Raw genomic sequence first — 7,500 nt, 5'->3', positions numbered from 1 at the left:
AGGGGCCGAGTGTTGCTACTTACGAACGCGTTACTCCGCCCGCGTAGGTGACTGTGTGTAGGGACGCCCGCGGGAAGAGCATGATTGCGTCATCTGGATAACGCCAGCTGATCGAAGTCGGCGCATTCCACGGAGAAATCCACAGCCTGAGCAACTCTATATGCGCGTTTATTGGGTGTGGGTGGGTGTCTGCTCCGCTTGTGTAATTAATTTTCTCTTTAGTAGGAAAGTGGAAAGAGAAGATTAGGTGCAGAAACGCACAACGAATGAAGGGAAAGGTAGGAGTAGGACTGAGGATCAGAAATTGATCACACACACCCAATTTCACCTGCGATTCGCACACCGAGTCAGTATATGATTGACATCTGTCATAAATCTATTGTTGTCTGTCGAACTGTCAAAGCTTCCATTCTCTCGTCATAAACTGTCAGCTTTGGTCAAGCATGACTCGTTTGTGGCTCACTGTGTACTACTGATCATGAAGGTCAACACGCACGCACGTACACGGCCAAGGCGGACCGCGCTTGCGTCCTTACGACACAGGCTCAGGAATGCTACGTATGCCTTGTCTCCCACTGATCCAAGACCCGATTTGGCTTTTATGCATTGTGTTGTAATTGTTCACGTATTTCTTTATCTGTTCACTTTATTATTGTTACGATTACTTTGCGACTATTACCAATGTTGTCCTTGTCGCTGTTATTTCGGTGTTTACTATTATTGTAATTCCTAACAACGGCTGCCTCAACAAAAATTATGAGGAAATGTTTGCTGTTACCAAGTCTTAGAGAAACATTTTAACACAAAAAAAGTGTAAGGAATACAAAGTCAGAAGGGGACGCTAGCGATTCAGAAAACGAAAAAAGTCAAAAGTACGTAATTCGATTTAGCATTTCTCATTTTTGTCGAAAGGCAAAGTCGAAGAAGCCCGTGTTGGAAGGTCCCCGGACACGTCAGTGTGCGGCTGGTCTGAGGTAAATATTTTCTTTTCTTTGGTAGAAAAGGCAAGATTTTTTGCGCTCTTTTTGAATTCTGAAGAAGAGGATGGCAAGTTTTCATCTTCAAAAGAAATCGAGTATTTTTAGAGTGCCGGGCTGCCCAGATGTTCCCGCCCAAATATTTTGGTGTTTCTTTCTCTGACTGTTTTATTAAATTATGTACACATCCACACTCGAGCACACATACAAAGCCGTCAAAGAAAGACAAAACAAAATGAACAAAGATACACATTCGAATACACGAGCATGCTTACACGTACCCCCCAGACACACACACACACACACACACACACACACACACACACACACACACACACACACACACACACACACACACACACACACACACACACACACACACACAGATCCATCAAAAGACAATGAGCGACACTCGTTATATTAGCACTTGCGTAAGATTTAATCCCGCATATTTTTATAAACGCGTGTACGTGAGTGTAAGTACACAAGTCTATAAGTACGTGCTAGCTGGGAGTTTCTCGCTTCCTTTTAAATCACAGAACTATCACAGCAGGGTAGATTTCTGGGAATATCTTCGCGTGTATATTATTACAGGCGTGAGTGATCGTACAAGGGCCGCGGACCCACGTTTTTCCCTCATCTTTCCGGGTTTCTGTCTGGTCAGGAAGGTAACTGACGTTCAGGTGACCGTTGTGGACAGTACGGTTGAACGAAGTATTTTTTTGGTGTGAATTGAGTAACTCTTTAACGATATAAGGTTAGATTTTCCTAGGAGTTTTTTATAAGTCACAAATTGGGAACGACTTGAGAACTACTGGAAGTGATATTTTCGTTGATGTTGAATAATGAATTTTTATGCTATACAGTAGGTGATTTTAGAGTTATTTTCATAACTAGGAACTCTCACGGAACCACTCAAAGCACACAAATGGAAATAAAAAGTATCTCTCGTGATATGCCATAAAAAATTGAACTACAGTAAAAGAAGATCAGTCCGCCCACTTTGGTCTATGGGAATCCGTATCCTTATCGCTCGTCACTTTTTAGTTATATGGAGGTGGGGGGTCATCGCCATAGTCCATCCTTCTCCCCTATCCTTTCCTTCCTGTCACTCCCACTCCATTCTCTTTGCTCCTCCTACTTATGTTTTTCTTCTACTCGCTTCTTTTCTTCCTTTTCCTCCTCCCCCTACGCCTCCCTCCTTTCCCCTAATCCCATCCCCCCTTCTCCTCCCCATTCCTCTTACTCCCCCCCCCCCCGCCATTCTTCCCACTCCTCTCCTTCTCCCTAATTCTCTCCACATTTCCCCCACACCTTCTAACCTTACCCATTCTTCCCACTCATCCTGCGCCCTTCCTCTCATCCTCCCCCTCCTCCTCTCTCTACCATTATCCCCCTCCTCCTTCCTTTATGCGTTTCATAACCCACGGATAATAAATATGTGAATCCGCCGCCCAACTTTCGTTTTCGTGCGCACTCACTTTCGACGGCCGCGACGCGCCTTCCTGGGTGAGGGATCAGCTTTCGGACCGACGAAGGTGGGAGTGGACTAGGGCGGGGGGAGGGGAGGTCGGAGATAACTGTTGCGTTCTATGTTTGTGGAAGCAACATGCCCAAGCGACATGGCGAGACGTTAAGGGAAGGGAGGAATATATCCAAGAGGCATCCTATGATAGGGGAGGAAAGTGCCCGAGGCGACCACGTCCCTCCGGCACTCCTGGCACTTCTTAGAGACGGAAGGCACTTTTTGTTTATCCTCGAGACTTGTGACTCCGGGGATAATCCCGCGTAATTAACTCAAGTGGAGGATCCTCTGGATCACAAATGCGCGCGCGCGCGCACACACACGCACGCACGCACGCACGCACAACACACACACACACACACACACACACACACACACACACACACACACACACACACACACACACACACACCACACACACACACACACACACACACACACACACACACACTGTTCTTTGCGCGTTCTAAAAAAAATCTTTCCTTCGAAATTAGAGCATTTATAATTCGAGATCAGTCTCCCCATTGCCAGAGCGTCGCCAGCGCACGGACGCAGGCATACAAGGAGGTATGCTTGAAAAGCTTCCGGAACTGTTCTCGGCATCAGCTTCCGTGGCACTGAAGTGTCCGGAACTATCTCTCTGCATAGGCATACACTCTTTATTACTTCATTTTGGGTTTTGTTGTTTGTTAATTGTGATATTAGCATTGCGGTTATGGTCTTGGGTTATGTGTTGATCTTGTTTTGGTTCTTGCAGCTGCAGTTATGATTATAAAGGTGTGTATTTGTCTGCGCGCGCAGCATCTGTGTGCACACGTGGTCTGTTATATTTCTTCTTTATCAATCTACACACATATACATACATACACACAAACACATACAAACACATGTGTTGGTAAATATGTATATGTACATATATATACATATATATATGTATATGTGTATATATGTATATATACATGTAGACATATGTATGTAATGTATAAGTGTAATATATATATATATATATATATATATATATATATATATATATATATATATATATATATATATTCTCTCTCCTCTCTCTCTCTCTCTCTCTCTCTCTCTCTCTCTCTCTTATATAATATATATATATATATATATATATATATATATATATATATATATATATGTGTGTGTGTGTGTGTGTGTGTGTGTGTGTGTGTGTGTGTGTGTGTGTGTGTGTGTGGTGTGTGTGTGTGTGTGTGTGTGTGTATATCACACACACACACAAATCGCACACACACACAAATCGCACACACACACAAATCACACACACACAAATCACACACTCACACAAATCACACACTCACACACTCACACACACACACACACACACACACACACACACACACACACACACACACACACACACACAGTGTTAATAAAAACGTTGACCCGAATTAAAGGTATTTATCACTTTTAAACTGAACAAAAGAAATTCGAGAGCAGATTTCTGGAAACTGAACTGTAAGAATTAACGTTTGATGCATTTTGCTCCATCTGACAAAGAGTGATGGCCAGTTTGTTTAATTATATATATTTGTTGAGTCGATTCGTCGTCACTGTTAAAGACAGCTGGAGGATTTGCTTGCAGGAGGTTTCTCTCGAGTGTTGTGAGGCTGGAGTTTTCTTTGTGGATAGAGACGGATTCTTAGATATTTCTAAGACTTTCCTTCATGTGATCCGCTATCTAGGCCAGTTCTAGAAAGATTCTGAGTTGGATTGAAGTTTTGCTAGCCGGTGCAATTGGCGGTCTTTGAAGTTTTTGCAGACAAAATTGGTTGCGTCAAACACTAATGAATTGCTATTGTAGTGTGATAAAAAGGGATTTTCTCACTGAATTCCCGCGTGGACTTTCTCTCGCGGCATGTTTGTTCAGCGTCCACTGTGATTCAGATGTGTCTTTATGCGGGTGTTTACCTTCCTTCCACCGAGGCAGTCACGGGCCCCCAGCGCGCACCCCTTTCACTTCGGGCATATGGAACGGAGATGATAAATGATAGGAAGGCTGCGGCAGTGGCAACAAATGATGCAGTTGCTCGTCGTTGACGTTTGTCGTGGCGACGGCGGTAAAAGTGGCGATCGTCAACAGCGCTGTTTACTCCCACTGGCCGAACTCGCGGCGATATTTTTGGACTTGCAGTCACGCCGGCCGTTCCTCTCCAATGCCCATCCAGGTTGTCGGGTGGGAGAGTGGGTAGGGAGGTTAGGCTGGTTAGGGAGGGCAGAGGGAGTTAAGGGTGGAAAGGGGGGTGGATAGGAATAGGGCAGAGGAAAGCTGGAGGGAGAGAGAATTGGTAGTGGAAGCGGGATTGAAGTTGTATAGGGAAGTAGAGAGACTGGTTCTCGGTTTGTTTTGACGGCGGTGGAAAGCGTGAACGTTGAAGGTTGAAGGCTCCTCTACGGGTTATTTGCATGCGCGCTGAAATATTAGTTACTTCAGGGACTTTCGCTGTAATTGCTTTTGGGCAGAGTATGCAATGCGTATTTGTCGAGCAGTGAGCGCGTTTACTAATAAACGATGTTTTATTACTCTCGACGAAAGGGATGGCAACAATCTCTTTTATTGTACATTGTCAACACATTTTTTGACATATACAACAGTTGCAGCGAATAACAGCTTTCTACTAATAGTAGTGATAATTAGTAATGTCATCGGCGTGTCTCACTTACCTTGCTCTCTCTGCTTCAAAGATTGTTCCAAGAGAGAAAGAGTTTATATACTGCAGGTTCGATGACAGTTGTAATCGTGAAGATGTATGTTGATGTATGTGTGGGTGGATGGGGTTGGGGGGAGAGGTACAACATTATGAAGTATGTGCTGTGAGTGGGTGAATATTGGAGATAGAATTGATTCTGTAAATATTAGTTTGTAGTATGGCGGAGCGAAAAGGAAGAAATGGGGTGGGACTAGGTAAAGGTAAAAAGGAAACGTAGATTATGAAGTGATGGAGGTGTGACTACGAAGAGGAATGGGGACGAAGTACAGTACCATTGAGGGAAGTCAGGTGGGTGGTGGGGGGGGAGATAAAGGCGATTAGGGTAGATAAAGAAATATACGAGCGAGTTAGTGACAGTTGGGGGGGGAAAAAAGATGTCTGAGGATACGTGATGACAAGGTGGCGGTTTGTAATGTGAGAACCATCTGTAGCCATTACACTAGGCCAGCTGTGAAGGTGCGTTTGCCTTTGTTTTATAAGCTTGTGTTCCGTCAACCATAGAAGAGAGTGGACAGGCGCAAGACAGGTTGCGGTCTGTTTTAACAAGCAATAATGCGTTAATGTGCAATTTACTCTCTTTCCGCTCGAGGGCCGCAAGAAACAATGGAATTATAATTTTGAGAAAGAGTATGTCGAAATGAACCACAGCTGAAACAGCTTGATTGTTCGAATTGTATTATAATTTGCTTGTATAACTGCGCGCTGGAAAAATCATAATAGTAGCACGGGCGTTTTTTATTTTCTATACCTGTATGTGTCTACGTGCGTGCGTACGTGCTTGCGTGTGTGTGTGTGTGTGTGCGTGTGCGTGTGCGTGTGTGTGTGTGCGTGCGTGCGTGTGTGTGTGTGTGTGTGTGTGTGTGTGCGTGCGTGCGTGCGTGGTGTGTGTGTGTGCGTGTGTGTGTGCGTTTGTGTGTGTGTGTGTGTGTCTGTGTGTCTCTCTCTCTCTCTCTCTCTCTCTCTCTCTCTCTCTCTCTCTCTCTCTCTCTCTCTCTCTCTCTCTCTCTCTCTCTCTCTCTCTCTCTCACTCTATCTATCTATCTCTTTTCTTTATTTATTTATATTTCTTTTGCCTATCCTCCCTTCATATCATCGATCTTACCTCCCCGCCCTTTCTTCCTCTCCCTCTCCCTCTCCATTTCCTTTGCATCTGTTTCTTCTTCTTCTTGTGGAGGGGGGTGGGCAGAGGTATATATATATATATATATATATATATATATATATATATATATATATATATATATATATATATATATATATATATATATATATATATATATATATATATATATATATATATATATATATGTATATATGCATGTATGTATGTATGTAAGTATATATCACACCTGAAAGTTATATGTTCCACAAGTCAGCAGCGGCGGGCGGCGGGAAATCATTGGCGGCGGCCTACGGGTCATCAGTGATCGTTGCGGGTGTTATGTAACAGCTGATCATCCCCGTCATGCGTTATTCCTTACCGCCATTGCGTCGTTCCCGCACGAGTTGACGTTCGGAGAGAAATGATTCCTGAGGCAAGTTCACAAAGCAAGATTTTCATGGGAGGTTCACCAGTGCTTGGGACAGTAGCCGAGGTGACGGGGTAAGTCTCCTGCCGGTGCTCGCGTGAGGGAATAAATGGGGTTTGAAGATCGAGTCGTGTTAAGAGTTAATTGTAAGGAATTAAAGTTAAATGAGATAAATGTAGCCAGGTAAGATAAGATGAATGGACCTGCAAACAAAGATAAAGCTTAAAGCAAGAATCATGGTGTCGAAGGCGTGACAACTATACAACCATAGCCGGGGAAAGGCCAATTTTCATCCGACGCGCGGAAATCATTAATAATCCTGATGAATAAAAACGTAATCATTGATCAACGTTGAGGGCGACAGGTCTCATGGCAGCCCCGGTGCACGAAGAGACATGATAACTAGATTTTTCTCCTAATTGGCAATATCATGCGCTTGACAACAGACCGACCCTTGGGATACGCCGTATTTCGCCCGGCGCAGCGGAGGGAAAAGCCCCGGCAAGAGTTTGCTGTTACTCGTTGAGTTTCACTTTCTGTTAGAATTCCGCTGCGCAGTCCAGCTGTATGATGATGTGTAGCCGTGAAACATTTCCTCATTTAGCTGTACCTTTGTGCAACTCGTGACTGATTGGGACAGGTGGTTGCTAAATGCCACTTTCTTTTTTCTATAGATAGCGGGCGAAACTTTTTATTGCTATTGTTAGTTTGATAAAAGTATCCAT

The sequence above is a fragment of the Penaeus monodon genome, chromosome 4, assembly GCF_015228065.2.
Source record: "Penaeus monodon isolate SGIC_2016 chromosome 4, NSTDA_Pmon_1, whole genome shotgun sequence".
In the NCBI taxonomy this organism is placed as follows: domain Eukaryota; kingdom Metazoa; phylum Arthropoda; class Malacostraca; order Decapoda; family Penaeidae; genus Penaeus; species Penaeus monodon.
This window is presented reverse-complemented; position numbering follows the sequence as displayed.